Below are 23,234 nucleotides of genomic sequence, written 5' to 3'. Positions count from 1 at the left end.
GGAGGGACCGGTGACATGAACCATCAATCAAAGAAAAGGGAGGGGCAACAATCTTTCCTACCGGGTCGTACTGATGTTCCACCGGAACTGATCAAATCGGTAGTCTGCAGTATTTTTGGTCATTCAAAAACTGAGGCTGGCGCCAGCATGAGGGCGCCAACGTCTCGTGGCTACGTCTTGGTCGTTCTGTGGGCAATCATGGCAGTCGTTCCCCATCGGGGGCCTGGGGCCCCTGCAGTTCTCGTAGAATCTTCAAAGCTGAGGAGAACGCTTCTGGACGGAGGACTCGCTTTTCTAGCTGGCCAGCGACCAGGCCATCCTTGCACGCCAGGTTCATTCCTGCAGAGTCGACCGCCATTTTTAGGAGTTCTGCAGCTACCGGCAGTCACTGGGTCAAATGAGCAGACGGACTCCAGCCTGCTGGGCGAGGTGTCGTAGCACCGCCACAGTGGACGAGACCCTGCTGGGTGAGTGGAGCGTCGCTATACCGCAAGAGTGGACGAACCCTTTGCCGGGTGCGTGGAGCGTCCCTGCACCGCAAGAGTGGACGAACCCTTTGCCGGGTGCGTGGAGCGTTGGGGGTGCAGATGAGGGCCTCCACCTGGGGAGGCGGGAGAGGCTCGTCCGCGCCGCCTCTCCCCCCCAGTGCACCCCACGGCGTCTCGCTGACATTTGTTATGGCCGGACCAGGCGATGAAGAAGAGGGGGGGGTCGGAGGCATATGCAAGACATCCCCCCCCCCCGTGGCCTGCAAGGCGCCGGGAGAAGAAGGGAATGGGAGGACCAGTACATCTCGGGTCGGGCCCATGCCTTCTCCGGCCGATGGCGGCTGGCCGCTCTTTGCCACGGCCCCAGGAACGGGTCCCTTGGTTCATCCTGGGGACAGGCCTTGGCGCGTGGTGTCGCCTCCGGACTATTCGCGTAATGGTTCTCCACCCCAGGCCGCCGCCGACGGCTTTTGTAGACTTTCTGACGCCCAAAAACCTACTAGAAAGTAGCCCAAAGTAGCCCGACATTGCTACTTTGGGGAAGGAGGGACAGGAACGGCGTCAAGCAGACGGCGAAATGCATTGTGGGTTTGTTGTTGCAGCCGTTTGCCGTGTAAATAGTTGTTTAATACATTTTTGTTCAAATAAAAACGTTTTAACCTGTTACTTTGCTATAGTGTTGTATATTTCTAATATTTGCCTAGGGTTTGTCGTTAATTGGGCGGGGTGGTCGGTGGAGCCGAGCTGTCTCGCAGTCATCATGGTGTTGAGTTCGGTTTTCCTCACTAGTTTCATATTTCCTGAGGGGTTGTTCCTAATGCTTCCATTTCAGTGAGGTTGAAAAGAGATCTCATCAGTGGCCTACTGATTTTACTCGATTCCTTTTGTTTTTCCTAACGATTTTTATGTTCTTTTATTTGCTAGCACGATACAGCGGCTAATCCGCATTTTCTTTATATATGTCCTTTTTATTAAGGGTGTCCTCCGGTGGAGCCAGATGGTCTACCTCTAATAAATGGTCCGGGCTGAACCAACTACTGAGCAATGGGGGGGAGATAGGCATGACGGGTTACAACGGGGACAAAAGTCAGCACTAGCTATCCTTCACTACTTTGCGGAGACTAGGTAGAATATTTCTATTCTACAGTATTCGCAAATAGGGAATACCCAAAGAGAGAACCAATTCCAAACAGTCAAGTTCGGACAAACAATCAATCAATCAAATGAGGAATAAAATAGGCGCGACGGGTTACAACGGGGGCAAAAGCCTGCGCTACCTACCCTTCACTATCTGCAAAGAGAGAGATCTTCCTGTTCCTCTCTGTTTGTAGGCAGAGAAGATCCTTTCCGAGAACCAATTCCGAACGATCAATGTTCGGTCAAACAATCAATCAGTGGGGGATAAAAATAGGCACGACGGATTACAACGGGGGCAAAGGCCTGCGTTACCTATCTTCACTATCTGCAAAGACTAAACAGAGTATGGCGACTCTGTGCTTGTTTGCAAATAGAGAATGATCCAAAGAGAACCAATTCCAAAACAATAAATGCTTGGATAACAATCAATCAAATGGAGAGGGAAGTAGGCGCGACGGGTTACAACGGGGGCAAAAGCCTGCGCTACCCACCCTTCACTATCTGCAAAGGGAGAATACTCCTATCCTTCCCCGTTTGTAGACAGAGAATCTCTCAGGACAAAACAATCAAATGCGTAATACTAGTATTTTCCAATGACAATCAAACAATCAATTCGCAATTTGTCGTGTTTACACGACCTTACCCGGACCGTATGGACAGTTTCTCGTCTTCCGTTTCCAGCGCCCGATCGTCCTCTATTCTCCGTAATTGCTGTGGCACTCCTGATGGTTCCCAGTCAGGACCGTAGATCACTCGAGAGAGGTCTGTTCGGAACCAGTGAAGTTCGGATGATCGGCTGCCAGACAAGGGTCTATCGGGCAGGAGCTCTTCCCGATCGTTGCAGTCGTTCACTCTGTCGTTGGGACCGCTCTCACTGGATCCACGTGTCGCTGATGGGCCCCACGTTTGGGACGCCAATTGATGAAAAAGGGTTCAGGCAGATCAGGTCGTTTTACCCCTTTTTTAGGTTTGCCCGGCGTTAGCCGCTTCTCACCCAACTCACGATTACCAAATAAAGAGGCAGGCGCTAGAGACTGGAAGGCAGGAAACAGGAGTTTATTTCCGACGGAACAGAACACGTCATATCAGACAACAGGGTATCTTCTCGAGGTGCTCTAACAAGTTTCTCTACGGATCCGTCTTTTATACACAGGTTTATGATGTACAAACATTCCTTATTGTAATAAAGACACTTTGAAGTACGAAAAGGCATGTTTGGAATCCCAGCTTCAGGCCTATTCCCATACCGGTCGCTCTGATGTTGTTTTCCCCTCCCAAATGTAACATGTGATTGTAATCTGCAGCCGGACGTCCCGACAGGACACGAGGGCAAGAGGGGGTGGTCAGATCTAAGGTTGGGCAGGCGATAAGATCACGTTTCGCTATGCGGGGCCGGAGGGGGTACATCCACGAGACCTAGTTTTATGATATGGGACTGGGTCGAGAGGCCAGGTGTAGCCGGGGGGGGGGTCATCAGAAGAGAGGAAGGGTGTTCCTGGGAGGAATGCAGGGGTGTTGGTCAGATCTAGGGGTGTGAAGGCCTTGATTAATCACCGCTCCTCTGATGTGAGGCGAGGTCCTACTGTAGGGAGCAATAAACTGCATCTGTTGGACTAGGTGATGGCCTGGGATCAGGCCGGGCAATCGGGCAGGGAGGAAGAGGTTACCAAAAGGGCCTGTTCTATGGGTAGGATGAAAAGAGCGAGGGGCAGGGGTTCAGCACGGAGACAGGGTCGTGTTTAATGGTGCGTTTATGGCCCGAACAGGAGAGACCGGGGGCTGTCGGGGCGCGGGGGGTGATACTTGCGAGGCTGGGGGGAGAGAGAGAGAGAGAGAGATGCAGGCTATTGGCAGTGGGCAGAGAGGTCATGACACACAAAATGGCTACTATCTATGTTCGTGATGGGGCCTAAAAAAGGGGGCAAGATGGCGGGGCCACTGTTTCGTGACTTTCGCTTTACCTTCAACAGTGGCGAGGGTGAACACAAATGAACGCCGCTTATGTACATATACATTGTCATTTTCCACACCCCAGCGGCAGCTGGGTGCAGAATGCAGGGACCAATGTTAGCCAATGGGGCTAAGGGGGTCTTCAGTTCGGGACTGCTTATGAGCAGGGCAATCGGGTGGGGGTGCAAAGCTCCTGGGGTTAAAGTCAGCACTGCAGTTGCAAACGACCAGCACTGGAGCTGCGCCACCAGAGACACTATGGCAGCCGGGTGCAGGGTGCCAAACAGACGTTGGGCACCCTGTGCTTTTCAATAGAGACCTTTCGTTCGGTGAAGATACAGCATGTTCAGGCAGGGAGACTTCCTGAAGGCAACCACCAACTAGAGAGGTAGGTTTAGATCTTGAGAGATGCCTGCACACTGTTGGTTGGGTCGCCAAAGGCCGTGGGGCAGCGGGTGAAGGGGTGTCTTCTGATGTCAGGTTTTCTAACTAGCTCCGGTCATGGTCGGGGTGATCCTTCAGGTTGAAGCTGCAGGCGTAATCTTGAAGCTTGAGGGAGGTTGGGGATCACCAGATCCCAGGTCAAGATCGCTGGGGAGACCTCCCCATGGTGTTGGGCCACACAAACTCGGGCCATGGGCGTCAGGTGCAGAGAGGGGCAGAATCGCGGAGTCGCCTGAATCCAGATTCTGGTCTTGGAGTCTTTATTGAGCAAATACGGTGCTCACGGGAGACAGAATCTGTAAGGTGATTGCAGCCAGGTCCTCCGGGCCCTAGGGGGTTGCTGGACATGCCAGGTTCATCACTGTAGGCAGGTCGGAGTCGAGAAAGGCTGGTAGGGCTGGGGCCAAAGCAGTACTGACTCTATTACTAATGCTGTGGAAAAGCTTGCCCCCGCCTCCCTTCAATATGTAGCTCGGAAGAAACCCACTGCACCCTGGTTCTCTGAACATCTGAGACTCCTAAGGCAGGGGTGTAGGAGCAGCGAGAGAAGCTGGAGGAAACCCTGGGATCCGAAAGACCGAGAGGTTCATAAGTCCGCTTTACGGGACTATAAACAGAGAGTTGTAGTGGAGAAGCAGGAGTACTTTTCCAATCTTACAGGTTCCCTAACTTCATCTAGGGAACTTTTTAAAATTGCTGATTCACTATGCTCTCTCCAACTCCCCGATCCGGTAGTTAGTTCTCAGGATCTTTGTAATAACATTTCCGACTTCTTTCACAGTAAAATCTCGGACATTCACATCGCTTTAGAAGCCCAATGCCACTCCTTGGACAAGGATATTCCTTCTGCCATAGCTAGTTTGGACACTTTGGGTGAAGGCCCTTCCAAATTATTTACGCAATTTCCTTTATTGTCTTTGGAAGGACTGAATCTCCTACTTGATAGGACTAAATCTTCCTCCCCAATGGATCCTTTACCGCTAAAAATACTGAAGGAGTGCAGAAACAGCATTCTTCCGCCCATGTTGGAAGTTATGAATAGGGCTATCGTCCAGGGTTCCTTTCCACCAGTGTGGAAGAAGGCTATTGTGAAGCCTCTCCTCAAGAAACCATCTTTGGATCCTGGCCTTCTTAAAAACTTCAGGCCAATCTCTCTGCTCCCGGCCCCTGCAAAAATATTGGAGGCACACCTCAACTCTCACCTCTCCACTTTTCTTGAGACCAGTGAGTATCTTGATAACACACAGCACGGATTCAGAAAACATCACAGTACCGAATCCGCACTCACTGTTGTAGTTGATAACATACGACGCAAAGTGGATAGTGGCCAAACTACAGTACTCGTCCTATTAGATCTCACAGCCGCGTTCGATACCCTATCTCCCGCCATTTTAACATCTCGGCTTAGGGAGGCAGGGGTTACTGGGCCGGCCTTGAATCTTCTGAACTCCTTTCTCCTTTGTAGAGAACAGAGAGTAAAGCTTGGAAATTTCCTCTCCCCTGCCAAGTCATTGCAATGTGGGGTGCCACAGGGGTCGGCCCTTAGTCCGACCCTGTTTAACATCTATGTGGCCCCCCTTGCTAGACTAGTAAGATCGCACGGGATGGAGGTGGTGTCCTACGCCGATGACACCCAGCTCATGGTGTCACTGGCTCATTCCTCTGTCCATACATCTGCCATTAGCTTTAGGTCATGCATGCAGCATGTGGCAGATTAGATGATCATCAATTCCCTAAAGCTAAATGGCGACAAGACAGAGGTCTTGGTCTTTGGGAAAGACCAAGATGTTTGGTCGAGCGATTGGTGGCCTTCATCTCTTGGCATCTGCCCCACTCCCTCCCAATCAGCCAGAAATCTCGGCGTGGTTTTTGACACCTCACTCTCTATGACGCTCCAAGTAAATAGGACCGTGGCCACTTGTTGGGGTGTTATTAGGATCCTAAATAGGATCCGTAACTATCTTTCTATCCAGGCTCGTAAGCAGATTGCAGTCGCTCTTGTTGGATCCAGGCTCGATTATTGCAACTCCCTGTATGTGGAGGCCAACAAGGGCCTTATCCACCGACTGCAAATCGTGCAGAATGCTGCAGCGTGCTTTGTTCTGGCCCTTCCCTTGGCATCTTCAGCCACGACTGCTAGGAGAGATCTTCATTGGCTCCCTGTTCAGCATAGAGTCTTCTTTAAGATTCTATGTCTCACATACAGAGCTCTTGCGGCTGGCACGGACGACGCACTTGGGTCTCTGCTTACCCGCTATATCCCAACCAGATCTCTTCGATCTGCTGGGTTACTTCAACTGGTAGTGCCCCGTACAAGGCTAGCCAGATGGGGAGCGAGAGCCTTTTCTGCTGCCGCTCCTAAGCTTTGGAATTCTCTTCCAATTGAGGTTAAATCTCTACCCTCAATTGATCTGTTTAAAAAGGCCCTTAAGACGTGGTACTTTATCAAAGCCTACCAATGAGAGATTGCTGGTTTGATTTGCGAAGCTGTATTATTTGAATTAGGCGCCTTGACGCCCATTGGGCAAAGTTTGCGCATGATAAAACTCAGTTCATTCATTCATACGTGTCCCATTCTTCCTGGGTCAGCACGGCTCTTCGGTCCTTCTTTGTTCCTCGAATCTGAGGAGGCAAGGTATAGGGTTGCCCCTAAATACTAGATTTAGGGGTGTTTAAAGGGGTGTGCACATCTGGACCAATGGGTCCCTTCCTTGGGGTGGGTACACCCCCTAATATGCCACCCTCCAGTGGGAGGGGGCGTGAACCTGTCCCTAATTGGCTGAGTCCCCTCATCTTCAAGAGGGAGGGTACTGAGATATGAGTCAACTCGTCTCCCCCACCTGAGGGGTGGGGTTGGCAAAGGTGGGCACACATCTCTTCCTAAACAGATTTACAGCCGATTCTCCCGCCCCAAAGTAGGGGCCAGAACCCGATGGGAGCCAGTTGTTGGGGGCAGCAAAAGGCAGGGACAGCTTCCAAATGTGCCAGGCCTTTGAAGCTTTCCCTTCGTGGACCCAGCCCATCCTGGGGGAGGCATGACACCTCTGCCCAGGATGGGCTTTGTTTCTAGACCCAGAGAGCTGAAGCGCTCTACACAGGGGTCCAGAAACCTGTCTGGTGGTATCAAATAGCGTGCTGCCATTCAGAAACCACACCAGGGCTTGTTAATTTTCAGGGAGCATTTCCAAGATGCCCTTTGAGTGCATTTTAAATTAAATCCCACACTCGCTCTCAATGACCCAGCAAGTCAACGCCGTCTCCTCCTCCTGCTTCAACACCCTCCGCATGCTCCGCAAGATCTACAGATGGATCCCCACCGGAACCAGAAGGACGGTCACACAGACCCTCGTCAGCAGCAGACTAAACTACAGCAACGCCCTCTACGCAGGAACCACGGCCATACCCCAGAAAAGACTCCAATGAATACAGAACGCCTCCACACGCCTCATCCTCGACATACCCCGCCACACTCACATCACCACCCACCTGAAAGATCTGCACTGGCTTCCAGTCAACAAGAGGATCACCTTCAAGCTCCTCACCCACGCTCACAAAGCACTCCACAACGCCAGACCAGCATACCTCAACAAATGTCTCACCTTCTACACCCCAAACCGCCGACCTCGCTCTCGCCACCATCCCATGCAACCACAGGACCTCCACCGGCAGCAGATCCCTCTCCTACCTCGCCGCCAAGACATCAAGACATGGAACACCCTACCCACTCAGCTGCGACATACCCAGGACCTGTTGACCTTCAGGAGACTTCTCAAAACCTGGCTGTTCGACCAGTAGCTGCACCCCGCCACCCCCCCGCCCTCCCCCGCCACCGCCTTGAGACCCTCATGGGTGATTAATGCGCTCTACAAATGATTAATTGATTGATTGTGGGTTTACTGTGCTGAGAGGATTGCAACAAAACTTCCCAGTTTTTAGTAAAGCCATTATGGAGTTTGTAATGACCAACTCCCAGACCATATACTCTTTATGGCTTTACTACACTTACAGTGCCTAAGAATGGTCTTAGACACTGTAGGGGCACAGGGCTCATGCCACTGTGCCCTCACCTGAGGGCTAGTGCACCCTACTAGAGGGGTGACTTACCTAGGCCTCAGGCAGTGGGTTGCAGGCATGGCACACAGAGCTGTGTACCATGACTTTTTTCTGCACCAAAACACGCAGCCTACAATGGCTGGGTGTGGGTGTTAAGGTACAGGGCTCCTAAGAGTGGCACAATAGGTGCTGCAGCCCTTAGAGGCCTCCCCTGGTCACAGTGCCTTTGATACCCATGGTACCTTTTACAAGGGGCTTACCTGTGTCCAGGGATGGGCCAATTGCGGGTACAAAGCTACAGTTTTGGAAAATAACACATCCTTGGGAACCTGGTTGGCAGGGACCCAGGGCACATCAAGTCAGGTTGCATAATGGCAGATGTCAGGCAAAACGTGGGGAGTAATCATGCAAAAAGGGCACTTTTCTACAACAGGCAATGCCAGAGAGGTCTAGTTACTCGTTGGTGCTCCTCCTCTGCTGTCTTAGGGCCACTCCCCAAGTGGTTCTGGGCTGCTTCACTGTAGTTGCTCACATTCCTTACTGGCATCTGTAAAGAGGAAAACTAAACATGATATCAAAGGTAGGTTTAGCAGAACATCTGCTCTCCCACCCATATACCTTGGAAAGAAAGTCTGACCCCTCACAGGCACCTCATGCTCACAGTGCTAATGGCCGCTTGACAGACATCCAGCCCTGGATGTTCAAGGTTTCCCAGTCCACCCCTGCAGAGCGAGGTCGTCGTCCCTTCTTTTACTCTTGCTTAGTCTATGTGCCACTCAAGGAGACCCTCCTTCTTGGTCTCCATTCCACTCAAAGAGACCCTCCTTCTGGGTCTACATGCCAGTCAAGGAAATTCTCCTTCTGGGTCTACATGCCACTCAAGGAGACCCTCCTTCTGGGTCTCCATACCACCCAAGGTGACCCCTCCTTCTAAGAATGGGTTCTGTGTTGCCGCCTTTCCTTAGGGTTCTGGTCTCCGGCAGCCATGTCCAGGTGGGCCCTCTGCCTCTGGTAGCAGCTAAGGAAAGGATTGCTCCACAGGTTCTGGAATGAGTTCGCGTAGGACTACACATCCGATGGCACATCAGGGCAGTAGTGCGGGGCACCTAGAACTATTCTTGGCCCGACAAGAAGTACATGCATGGGCTCAATGAAGCCAAATGAGCTGGACTCTACAGAGGGTCTTGGCACGGTTGTGAAGAGAGTCAAACGTTCTTCGCACCACACTCCCAAGACACCCGCGATCACAGGCTCCCAACTAGAGATTCATTTGTGAAGGTTGTTGCAGGAACTAAGCACCTGCACTCATTTTTTAGAACAATGAAAGTTCTCATCATCAAACTTAGGGCCAGAGCAGGACTGAGAAGACACGAAAAGGGGATTTAGGCAGAAGAGGAAGATAGGAAAAAGGAACAGAAGGAGAAAGCAGAGGATGGTTGGAGGGGAACACCCACCGGTCATAGCATCACCTGCACGTGCTGGTCGGATGAGGTGGCCTTTGTGATAGCTCAGGCTGGCTCTCTATGCACGCCATTGGGGTCAAAAGGTGCGCCAAGTAATCACTTTTCAGACCACAAGGCACTATGGTGAATCAATTGCATATCAGTGCCTTACACGCTCTGCACGGCACCTCAATTACTACCTGCAACCTCCCCTGTTGTTCCAGTACTGAAACTGTCGCCGCAGCTCGTGTATTCTGAGAAACTGGTAAGAATTAAACATACAATGGGTCATTGCACTCCGCAGGCCGGGCCTCCGTTCACTTAAAGAATAACCCGCACGCATTTAGAGACGGTGCCGTTAATATTAGCATTTACAACAAACCGTCACTAGCCAAAACCAAAGTTGAAAACAAAACTAGTGGTTTGAGGTGCTGTTCAGAAATGCATCAGCAAAAACCCAGACAGGTTTCACATCCGAAATATTACTGGCGGGAGGCGGGCCGGTGCTGATATTGCTGCTAAATAGCCTGGAGGCAACGCTGAACGTGAACGGTGAAGGGCGGCAGCACACGTAACACTCGTAACTGTAATAGCGAGCAATGGGGCAGCGTGAAACGGCCAGGCACGTCAAAGGGGCACGTTTTCCGCCAAAGGTACTACCGGGTGAAAGGTGAGGGTAGTCACAGAGACCGCAATGATTTTAAAACTGTAATTAATAATACCAGTGTATTTTAAGCCCGAATAACATTTATACATTTCTGAATGACAATTCAAGATGTTCAAACTTTCATAACTTTTACTTCTTTAATTAGCTCCCATAACGACAGTATACATGTTTTTTTTAAAGTCTCGAATGTTTGCCACCTACTCCTGTTGTTATCCTGAATCTGTCTAATTCTATTTCTGTGTGAAGTTTTGCTGCAATCTACACTATAAAATTGAACAAGTGTCAAAGATGTGAAATATGCTATGTAATGTTGTGCTATGCAATGTTATGTTATGTTATGTTATGTTATATGTTATGTTATGTTATATGTTATGTTGTGTTATATGTATTTGTAGGTCACCCGGTTCATCCAGTAATGTAACCTGGCGCTGAAAGCAGAGCAGCCTTGGCCTAGCCAGGGCCTGGCCTAGGTGACAATTGTTTCTTTCGGGATTCAAGAGCAGAGAAGGCGGCTCTGGCGTGCAAGGGCAGGTCGTTCCAGACTTCGAAAGTGAGGTAGGAGAAAGCAATATAGCCGTTTTGGTTCTGTGTATAGGGCTTGTGTGCAAATAGGAGTCTGGCTGATTTGTTGAAGTTCATGTGTTTTAAAAAAATATATATTTATTTATTTAAAGTCCAACCAATAGATAGTCTGTTGCACACATTTTTCATTTTCCTGTATTTCTCTCTCAGTTTACATGCAAACAGCTACAAGGTAGCATGTCATTTCACTTTTCGCCTCCGCCCCCACCTCCCAACTTACCGTCATTCTTTATCTACAACATATAGTCGCAATTATTAGCATTCATCAGCCATAAGTGGTGCACGTATTGCAACCAAATTATCCAGTGCTAAATACAAGTTTTATATGCACACATCCCAGGTTCTATACCCATGTTGCATATTCAATTAGTGTTTTGAGTGTCCCCATGCCCCTAAATTCCCTCCCTCTCAGCAAAATCTTCCATGATGGCTCCCCAAACTATTAAGTCATCCTGTACTTTTCCATCTCTCCTGGTCATTTTACATGTGTTTCGTCTACCAGGGACCACTCTAATATGTCCCCCACCCACAACTCAATACTAAGACGTCACATACCCAATCATCCACTGGCAGTTCGCCGTTTTGCCAGGAGCAGGGCCAACTGCAGAAATTTGTATTACATTTTCACCCCCTTCAGTCGTTCTACAAGACTCAATCACAGTAGGCGAGGTTGCTATGGCAACTGAATCCCCGCCACCCCCTGCACTACCGTCCCCACCTTGTGCCAATATTCCAAGACATTCGGACAGGACCAGGACCAGGCCTTATGTAGGAACGTTGCACCTTCCACCCCACATCGAGGACAGTCCCAAGATCTAGTTGGATACATTTTGGCTAATAATACACTTGGGGTGAGGTAAGTGCAAGGAATAACATACGTTTTTTTTTTTCTGTATGTATTCAATAGAGACTTTATTCGGTTATATTTCACACCATAAAAGTACACATATATGCAATATCATTAAAAACATTATTCATACTATTACAATAATTCATAGCCACACACAAAAAAATCATATTACACGTAGCCCATTGCCAATTAATTGATCCAGATACATGGTATTGATATGGGGAACACTGTCAAGTATGTTTAGTGAATTTTTATAATGCTGCAAATGCCACTTCAGTATCTAACCCCATATCTGTCCTGCATGCATTTCTCACCTCCTCTCTAAAAGATTTTAATCATAATCTTATGATTGTGGGGGATCTCAATGTCCATTTGTGTGGAGACCCCCTGCACAAATGCATAAATGACTTAAGATGTGACCGTATGGAGGGACTCCACCTGGATCATACAGTGGCTGGGGAATTATGCAATGCTCTTCTTGATAACCTGGATCTCTCCCTGGCCATGACTCTCAGGGACCCATTTAAATGTTTTGATACCCCTACCTTCAAGGGGCATGGGAGGGGCACCTTTATTGATCATATGCTGTTGTCAGTGACACTGCTGCCTTTTCTGGATTCGTTTGATATTGTTCCAAGCGAATTCAGTGACCATAATCCCTTAACAATCCTTCTGAAGGGACCGTGGTTTACTAAGGAAAAACAGATATGTAATTCCGGGAGGCTGGACACCACAGATGGGAGGCGGCGACTTAAATGGTCAATGGTGACTCCAGATTTATTGTACAAAAACATTGTAGATACATGTACTGAGGACATCGTGAACTGCACTCAGGTGGGGGCAGACCCACGACGGGTTCTCACTGCTTATCAAAATTTGTCGGAGAAGGTGTCAGAACTGATGTTGGTCCCAGTAAAGACGAGTGTGGAAAAATGCGGGCCAAGATGGTTCAATCATGATTGCTCCAAAGCTGCTCGTAACCTCAGGCTAGCACTGGCAGCTATTCCGAGAGTGCAGGAAAATGTCAAACTGTGCCGCAGAGAATATAAGTCCATTCTTAAATCCCATAAGGAGACGCTAAGAATGGAAGCATGGAATGAGTTACTTGATCCCTCTACCTTAAAATCCAGCACCAGATTTTGGACAATAATTAAAAAAACATTCCTGGCAGAAAACCCAGGTAATGGTCTGGATTGCTGTATTACTAAGGAAGAGTGGGAACTGCACTTCAAACAATTATACTCCTCTGGGTTACCTGTTACAACTGAGAAACTGCTTGATGCTAGGGAAGGTACTATTAGGTTTACTAATGGTGAAGTCATGGTGGCCATTGAAGGACTTACTGCTAGAAAAGCCCCAGGGCCTGATGGGATCCCCCCAGACTTGTATAAGTCTGATCCACACTTTTGGGCGCTCATCCTGGCTGCAGTATTTAATGCAGCTGCCAAAGTGGGCTGTCCCATCTCCTGGGGAATATCAACGATTGTTCCCGTTTTAAAAAAAGGAGATAAGGGCAGTCCTCACTGCTACCGGCCAATCTCATTAATTGACTCCATGGTCAAAATTATGGGGAGAATTCTACTACAGAGAATAACATGCTGGGCGACTGAAAATAACATCATGTCGATCTCCCAGTATGGTTTCTGTGGGGGGCGCTCCACCATAACCCAGTGCCTTAACCTCTTCCTTGTATTGAGCAAATATACCATTGTGCAGAGGGGAACTGTCCATCTTGCCTTCATGGACCTTTCCTCAGCCTTTGACTGTGTTAACAGGGGGGGGCTGTGGAGGTCCATGAGGGAGAAAGGTGTGGACTCAGGGATAGTTGACTTTCTGGTGGATATGCACAGTAACACCAGTGCTAATGTCAGATATTCTGTAAATGGGGATACCACAGGTAATTTTGACATAAAGAAGGGAGTGCGTCATGGTTGCATTCTTGCCCCCTTCCTTTTTAATTTGTACATTAATGATTTAGATGATCATTTACAGAATGTACAGGCAGACTGCCCTAGAGTTGGCAGGCGGGGTATTCCAGTTCTTTTATACGCAGATGATGCGGTTTTAATCTCAAGAACGGAGAAGGGACTCCAGGCGCTTTTAAATGCTTTTAACACTTTTATGTCTGACCGAAATCTTATGGTCAACAACTCCAAATCATACATAATGCATGTTGGCCATAAACCTAAAAAGAATTTTATTTTTAAATTGGACGATGTCCCAATACCAGTCACAGAAACACACCTGGCCAAAAAGAAAGGTGAACTGACAAGGGCCAATGCTTCTGTTTTTAATTTTGCGTCAAAACTGGGTAAAAAGTCAACTAATGCAATGATTAAGCTTTAAAATGCCAAATCTGTTGCTACAGCTGCATATGGTAGCGAACTTTGGGGATATCTGGCTGGAGAACAGTTACAGGTTGCTGAAAACAATTTCCTAAAACGACTACTTTGTGTCCCCACCAGTACACCCAACCTGGCAGTACATGAAGAACTGGGAATCCAGTATCTAAGTGATATTTTTTCCATAAGGCCTCTGACTTGTTGGGTGAAACTTGGATAAATCAGGACATACCTCTTACCCATCTGATTGTAAGAGATCTTGTATCTCAGGACAAATATATGTGTGTCCCCTGGTTAAAATATCTGAAAAACTGTTTTTCAAGGCTAGGTTGTCTGAATTTGTTTGAAAATCCTAGCGGAATTGTAAAGGGGGATATAACAGCAATCAAACAAGCCTTCTATAAGGATAAGCTGGCTCAAAGGGAAAGTGAGGAGCTTATGAAACCAAGAATCAGGAAATATGTGATGTTAAAAACATGTGAAGGCATGGAGCCTTATTTAATGAGTAATTTTACCTCTCACGAGAAATTCCTGTTGACTAGGTTTAGATTTGACGTCTTCCATCATCTTTTAATTCGACCAAAGTCAGACATTTTTAATAAGGTTACAGCACCCTGTGGCTGCGACGAGAAGTCTCCTCAGGATATGCTGCATTTTATGTTTTTATGTAGGTTTTATGAATACCCCCGCAAACGTTATCTTGTTGTACTTTTAAGGAAACTTAATTTTAACCAAATCAAACCTGCCTTTTTTTACCTGCAGCTTTTGCACAGCGATAGTGTTTTACAGGTTAAAGAATTTTTAAAATTAACCGTCAAATTAAGGAATTGCTTAGATCAATGATGCTGTACTTACCTTCTGCACTTTACCATGTATCTGGATCAATTAATTGGCAATGGGCTACGTGTAATATGATTTTTTTGTGTGTGGCTATGAATTATTGTAATAGTATGAATAATGTTTTTAATGATATTGCATATATGTGTACTTTTATGGTGTGAAATATAACCGAATAAAGTCTCTATTGAATTGAATTGTATCAGCTTAAACTGTGCATTCCCTGATAGTTTCTGCACAGACTCACATGCCCTTGCCTACTCCCTTTCAGTCATTTGAACTTCCAGGTCCGCATCCCAAGCGCATCATGCACCGTTATTTGGTGTAGGGTAATCTGATTTCAGAGCAATATACATCAGTGTTATCAGGTGGTGTCCCCCGCCAATCTGCAGAATGCTTTCCATTACATGTGTAATGTGAGGGGCATTAGGGAAATCCGTCCATACCTCCCTTACTGTTCCAACGAGTTTTGCATATTGGAGAAACTTCCCAGGTCTAACTCCAAAAGTGTCCTGCGTCTCCTGGAAGGTGGCAAATGTATCTCCTGTGTATAATAAAATCACCAATAAATTGGCATCCCCCTCCTCCGCGCTGCTGGTCCATTTTATGGGTTTCCAGTGCCACCCTCGTGCGTCCACCAGCCCACACTAGTGATATCAAGATGCTGTTTATCTGTTTAAATATGTTGTGTTTTAATGGACAAAGAGGGTTTTGGACATGGTATAAGCAATACGGCAGCAGCACCATCTTGGCTACCCCCACCCATCCCATAATTGATAGTGGAAGCATGCACCAGAAGCACACTGCGACATGCAGCCCCTCTGTTACCCCCAGATTATAAGCATATTGATGGTTGGCTGTTGGTGCAACCTTATCTCCCAGAAATTAGAACGCATCAATTTCCCATCGTATACCCAAATCGATGAGTCTCTCCCGCTCCAGCCCAGTCAAACACCCAGGGCGAATAAAGACTCTTGCAGCAATTGAACCGAAGTCTAGATATCCCTCCAAACTCCTCCAGTAGGCACATTAGGCAAGGCATCAAAGTTTGAGGGTCCCTCAGATAGAAAAGGGCATCATCGGCGTACAGGGACACCAAATGTGTCGACTCCCCAACTCTCATCCCTGAATCATGCCAATCTCTCTTAATTCTGGAGATGAGACAACGGACACCCCTGTCCCACAGACAAGGCTCTTGACACCACAACCCCTGTCCGCACCTGCACCCAGCCGCAAAAGTTTGGACCAAATCTGATCTGTCAGAGTACTTTCATCAAATATGCCCAGCCCAAGCTGTCAAATGTCTTTACTTGGTCCTTCGTGCCCAGCATAAAATCATCATCCCAGTCCAGCACTGAGTGCAGTGTATGAGAGAGCCTCCGCAGGTTCATGGCATTACTACTGCCTGGAATGAACCCACACTAATCTTCATGCATCAGTTATTCTATCACCAATTGCAGACTATTAAACAACACTTTACAGAGGAATTTGGTGTCCCTATTGATCATAGTTAAAGGTCTATAGGCGGCCGGGTTTACTGCCTCTCTGCCCAGCTTGGGGACCATACAAATTATGCCCACTTGCATAGTCAGCGGGGGCATGAGGGGATCCCACCAGTTGCATCTCAATATGCATCTCCAAGAACTTTTATGTAAGCTGATGCAGAAAGGCTTGATAAAATTCCATTGGAAAGCTATCCCGGTGGTGTTTTGCTCTTGGGCATCGAACACAGGGAATCCCTATACTCCTCCAGAGTAAAAGCGGCCTCAAGGGCCTCCATGAAGGCATCCGGGACCCTAGTTACTTTCGCGTTCACCACATAGCTCCAGATACTGTCCAGCTCGCCAATTGACACCCCCCTGTACACTCCCCTCACAGGGGTTCAACAAAGGCGTATTTTATGACCTTCTACGTGCTTGCAGCCTTACCGAATGGTAGTTCCAGGTGCCTCCACCTATCTCCGTGGTATTCACAAAGCAGGTGACTGGCTTTGTCTCCCTCCCTGTTTAGCCCATGGTGATGCGTTTTTTTTGTGCTGCACTTCTTTATTAAATTTTTATATAATTAAACATACAATAATCAACAAGTAAATATCTTCATGAAAACAGAGAAGAAAAAATCGATTCTGTAATATGTAAATGCAAACAATGACATTATCAACCAAAAGAAATAGTAAAAAAAGAGGAGGAAAGAAAACTAAAAACAAAACAATATCACAAATAAGCGTGTATTTGTCTAGTCTGTCCCATGTGTCCCCACTGCGGCGCACCAAGTCGAGCAACTCCCGTCAAGCATTCGGAGATGCCCCCTCCCTTTGCTGTACATCGGCCAGTCTTCCCTCTTAGTGTATCAAGTCCTGTTGAAGTTGTTTCTTCACTCCATACACGTTGCTTAAGCAAACCCCTCTGGCCATCGCCTTCAGCGCCTCATACTCATTTGCCCTCCTTGAGTCTGATACACACCAATTGTTCATCATATATTCATCAATTGCACCAGAAAGGTCAGTCAAGCACACCTTATCCATCAAAATGTCTGCCAGCAGTCTCCAAGTCTAAATAGAACCCCCCCCCTTTCCAAGCACAATTTACAAGCAGCGGGGCATGGTCAGAGAGAAATCTTACCAGATATTTAGTATATGCTGTTTTATGCATGTCCAGCCCAGCAACAAAAGATACAGTCAAGTCAGCTAAAAGTGCAGTGAGTAGGGAAATAACAATAATACTCCCTGGAAGTCTGGTAGGTACATGGCTCTCTCAACATCTACAAAACCTGCATTAGTCATAACGTGCGTCAGGGCTGCTGTCATGCCCAGCTTGGTGCGCTGTTTAGGTGGTGCCCTGTCCATCTCACCATCCAGGACACAGTTGACATCCCCGGCCCAGATCGTGGGCGTCACCACGTATTCTGTACTTTATAGTAGTAGCTTGCGTTGTAGTGTAGTTCCTATTATCCCAATAGGCTCTGCGCATTGGAATAATACCTTCAATAGTATAGGCCTAGACCAGACGTTAACTAGGTCTACTACTGTCGATATTAGACTTAAAGTTTTGGGTTTGCCAGCTAGCTCAGAGTTCACTAGAAACTTTCTCGAATAGGCAAGGAGGAGTTGAACCTCCCTGGATAGACAAGAAGGGATTTAGTTTCTGACAACCATAGAACATGACAACTTTGCTCTCCCCTAATCAAGAGTTTATCTCGAGAGTCGTGTGAAAACAAAAGGCAATTTATTTTACTCAGTCAGTACGTGCATTCTTAGTCTCATCAGATTGTAGAGAAAAGGAAGAGACGGGCGTGTTCAATAAAAGATGTTATTTATTGATCAGTCTCTTTTCTCGTACAAGAGAAATGGATCGATATTATTGCAATACTTATGGTTAAGTAAAGTGCATACATTAAAAGCAGAAGTATAAAATAATACTGTAAAAACATTGATATGGTTTCTAGGCCATATAAAGGTTTAAAATGAATAAGATATATTACATACACATATACATTTGACTAATCGTACTCAACTGGTGTTTCTAACTACGCCTACCCCGTGTACCTGACCTAAGTCTAATGCGTGGGCGGGAATAGAAAGTTACAGTTTAAGTTAAGTTTGTTTTGCCAAGTGACTGACTAAAGAATTCTCTGTGAGGGGTTATTCAGTTCTGTACCTGGAATCTAGGATGGATGAGGGATGGTATCTCTCGTCTCTGGTCTCGATATTCCAGGCTGCCTGCGAGGGCTACCCGGAAGCGCCGGAGCTGGATTTCTCGGCAGGAGAAAAACGGCTTCTCGTTCTCAGCGCGTCAGGAAGGCGGGGCTGCGCCAGCGGGGTCTGCTCTGCTCTGGGCTTCGGCAAGTCTGGCTGCTCCGTCCTCGTCACCACCGCGTGTGTTTGCATAGGGCAATATCGGTAATATTTATGCTTTTAAGGTGCCGAGATTGACGTAAGGATGGACATAGATACGTCAATAAGGATGTCATACGACAAGGTCGTTAGCACATTCTTTTGCTGAAGTTCTTGGTGAAATCAAAACAATGGCCGCAGGGTTTTTCCCAAGGTGTCATAGGTTTGATTTGTTTTGAGAACTCCGTATGCCTTATCAGGGGCTGGAGGAATATCGCTTGTCTAATTAGATGGCAAGCGTTATGACCTAATCAGATAACACGCTCCTGTGCCGTAGTGTGGCTTTATCAGATAACGGTTCCTGCATCATGGGGGTTTTCTGCCTCATGGGATGGCTGCTAGTTAACTTGTTAGTTTGTTAACCAGAATAGGGTCAGGAATAGGGGGATCGATACAGAACCTATAGGAATACATCACACCCACTCCACGCTAACTATGGACATATTTACTAATCTATGCATAGTAAAACATACTGTAGAGTATCGTGTATACCGTACCACCCCAAAATACATAAATGCATTTTGAAATTATCAAATATACGGAAAAAAAAAAAGCATTTACATGTATTGTATTCACTCAAGCTGTGAAATAATGCTAAAGTAATCACGCATTTGTATACATTATTGCTAAATGGTATATGAGAATTTACACATGAAATGGCTCTTAATACAGAAAAAAAGTTTCGAGACCATTCCATCACAGAATAAAATAATTATGAACATACCAGCGGGCAGCTAATGTCTATAAGCTATCTAAAAGTAGAAATCTTAGTTCTCTAAGAATAGTTCTTACTTTAAGCAGAAGATAGTGTCCCGAAAAATATGCAAAAATATTTTGGGGCTGTCGAAAAAAATTGCTGTCCGTGAACTGGAGGGAAAATTGTTCATGGTATTTTGCTTTTCTAGTTGAAGGTCAAATTCAGGGAACGCCGTGTACGAGCCTGCTCAAAAGTCTCTATTTCTGCTCTGGTGAGAACATCATATCATTTAGACTCTCGAAAAAGTTGTCAACAGCTTCCTGGGAGAGTTCCACTAACTCGGAAATAGGTGTAACCATGCATTCGTGCGCATGATTGTCTCCATTGATATTCCGATTTGGATTGCTGACAGAAGGTCGTACCTGATCGATGCTGCTTTCATTTTGAACCTCACTACCCCTTAATCGTAGTGGTGAAGCTTCCACGAATGCCGTCATCAGGATTGGTAGCCGTTGAGGGCAGCACAAAGCATGAGCCTTTGTTGGACTCAACAATGTTTCTGCATCCATTGGCGCATCCGATTGTAGCGTCAGACAGGTGTCTAACACGCATTCTTCTCCGCATAGCAGGCACCTTAATACAGGTAAAACACATCGTTGCCACATTGGTCGAAATGATAGAAACCAAGTCATGTTCAGGTCTCTAAGCCGGGATAGTCCCAGGATTTTTCATATCCGGTCCCGGTATCCAATGGCTAGGATTGTTTCTTCCCTTGTCGCAGGTGTTTTGTCTGTGACATGGTTTGCCATAACGAAATATAAGGACTAAGAATAGGATTCCTGCAATTAGTCCTAAAATGAGGGGAAGTCCGCCAAAAATCGAATGGACGAAATCTGGAAAAATACCCAGTATGGCTTTGAATGGTGTTAATGCCATCGAAAATACTGTCTTAAATACTTTTGAGACTCCACTGGTATCAGAAATATTTAAGATTTCATTCAGGATTTCTGCGAAATGTATGGGGGAATTAGTCGATAACAATGAATGTATCTCTGCAGTCGTCCTTGCGACTAGGAGATCATACGTTTCTTTTGATGACGTGAGCCTTGTCGGCGTCTGAAGAAGCACTGTTTTCATTCTGCTTAAAGTATCTATTCGAATAGAAGTAATTTTCAAATTGGGCCATGCCCTTGCCTCCCTGTCTGGAAAGGAGCTGGGGAACAATAAGCGTCCACAGCACTTGACCTTCGCAGTCGTAGTTACGAGATAAGGAGTCCCGGGCATAAGACTACAGCATCTGCGGTCTACAATTAGAATGTAACTCCCATTATAGAGTCTTTGAAAGAATGGTTCTATCTCTGTAGCAGGTGTGCCTAGCTGGTGACATGAAAGGTTATTTGAGTTCCCTTCACAGGCTCCATGCAAACTAATTCCGTTACACAGAAGTGTACCGCTTAGTGACATCGCACAATTATCGCCACTAAGAAACACTTTCTGTCCTTTATTACTGACACATGCATGTGAATAGGGCAGGTTCCATGTTGTTTTAATGTACCCTTTTCCCAATTTTTCGTACATGCCAGCCTGTATATATTTCTGGCAGTATTGAAACCTGAAGGTTGAGATTGGAATATTAATTATCCCATGTATTATCCATTCACCGACAGGTCGTTCTGACATTGTCACTGGTAATCTTTCGAGTTTTTCAATGCTCAGGATTGTATAATCAGCACCCTTCTGGGCCATACTGATTTGTTTATCAGTAAGGTTAAAGATATTGAAAAGTGACGTTGTGTTGATTAAACGCCAAGGCACATAGCCTGAACGCAGATTTTGTAACGTCCAGCCAAGCTGTACAATAGAACGCAATTGAGACTGACCGTGTTGTAACAACAGTAAGTCTTGCGATATTATGTCGATTGCTGAAGACACAATGCTGTCCAGAGAAAAAATTCTGGAGGACAGAGTCATTAACCCATTGTCCACTACAGAAAGTGATTTTTCCAAATTAATACGGTCAATTTCCCGTATTCTTTCTGCTGTCTCAATTTGAGTAACCTTCCAGGCCTCGTTGTATGCTGCATATACAGAGGCTGCTATGAAACGTTTCTGACGCTGTTTGCGCGGTCCCATAATGAAATCACGCAAGTCAGCACCATCAGTAAGTAAAGTTAGGTGTTGCTTAATTTCTGCCAGTGTGGAAGTCTGTAGCCATTGAAGGCATAATTTGCCCACACTGTAGGTGGTTATTATTCCTGGGTGTTGTCTTTGGGAATATCTAGGGTCTGGCCTGGTCATTTTGAACCCCTGTGTTTTGTTCAGGAATCTGTCTTGACAGTTATTAGTATCTGTGGGCCAGATCAACCACTGTTTCCAATCAGGATGTGTTCTGTTTTGGTTTAATACATAATTTACGTCTATCTCTTCGTCTGTGGAGCTATTGCTGTTCAATGTTGGTTTTGGAATAGACGGTTTGTTTAAATCTTTGATTTTGGCTAAGCCAAGACAGGTAGTTTGTTGAACAGTGTCATTTAAAAATATAATTTGTTCTGGGATCATGCAGGCTCTAAACAAAGATTCTATACCCTGTACTTGCCATTCTTTTGTGCCCCAAACACTTTTCAATTCAACATTTTTGTCCCAATAATCAAAACCAAAAGTATTCATTTGTTCAAAGAAAGAGTCTGAATATATTAATTTTGTGTTGGTTATCATGGTCTTTGTCCCTGTCTTATTTGACAATTTGAAATAAAATGTTTCAGCATTACTTATGTTAAACCCTGAAAAGTATGAATATTTGTCGTAAACGGTTCTTGAGCTTCCTTTTGGAGGGGTTGCACAATGTTCCCATTGATTATAATTTAAAACATTTCTAGGTTGTGCAGATCTATGTAGAAAATGGTTACCATAGTGGTTATAACAGTACATACTATCATAATTTGTCGAACCCTGCAAATAATCATGTTTGGTAAATTTAGCAGACATCACTAAGTCAGACATCATATTGTTTATACTTTCAAAGTCCCAATCATCAGCAAATGTGCTTGGTTTTACGAAGTCACTCAATGAGATTTTTAATTTGGTGTGGATATTTCAGGATTTCAACCGGACCATAGATTTCGTAGTCAGTGTTGTCCCATGCTACCCCACCCGGTATAGGATTGGCTGTGAAGTTGACTGAAGAAAGTTCTCTTTTCTCGACGTGTGAAGATGTGTGTGGTTTGAGGATCAAGTTGATTTTCTGACTTGCTGTGTCCATTTTAGCATATTTTCCCTCAATGAAGCGTCCCAATGTTAATATCATGATGAGCCACAGTATGAGGATAAATGCACCAAAACCCACCCAAAATTCAATCCATGGAGAAATCAGATATGTTTCTTTCAGTTGTTTCAAAAGTTCTTTAGCTTTATCTATAAAGGTTTTTGATGATGGCTGTGTTTTTGATTCAGTGAAGCCTTCAGAGGAATCATCGAAGTTTATGAAGTAGCCGGATGCAGTTCTGTCTATTGTTCCAATTGTTTCAGGATTACTGTTTCTTGCATAGTCGTTTGTTACTTCATTATAGGTTGGTGTGTCTCTGCTAAATGTTTTTATTTGGGTGTTCAGAGGTCTAAGTTCCATTGCATTGTTGCATAGTCCTTGTTGTTCTTCTGTAGGCGTTTCGAATGTGATTAGCCTCTTTGTTAGGACCTCTGTACTGGTAGCAAACCTTGGTGTTCTGCTACTCATGGGGAGTCCACTTGGCCTACTGTTTGTTATCGGCCACATGATTGTGGTTTTACCAGGTCGATGGATACAACTCGGTTCTCCTTTTTACCAGCAAGCGGCGGTAGTACAACTGATCTTGTCCCG

General features: G+C 46.1%; 1 protein-coding gene across 1 annotated transcript in view; it reads left to right on the top strand.

The window, feature by feature from the left end:
* Nucleotides 1-23,234, top strand: part of ARID5A (AT-rich interaction domain 5A) — a 256,119-nt gene that overhangs the window by 27,688 nt on the left and 205,197 nt on the right. Inside the window, exon 2 of the mRNA XM_078666996.1 lies at nt 10,577-10,736. The gene's annotated coding sequence lies outside the window, so the exon portion shown is untranslated. The remainder of the gene's footprint in view (nt 1-10,576; nt 10,737-23,234) is intronic.

Source organism: Lissotriton helveticus, chromosome 11 (genome assembly GCF_964261635.1).
Source record: "Lissotriton helveticus chromosome 11, aLisHel1.1, whole genome shotgun sequence".
NCBI lineage: Eukaryota > Metazoa > Chordata > Amphibia > Caudata > Salamandridae > Lissotriton > Lissotriton helveticus.
The sequence above is the reverse complement of the archived record's forward strand: the minus strand, read 5'-3'. Positions and strand labels throughout refer to the sequence as shown.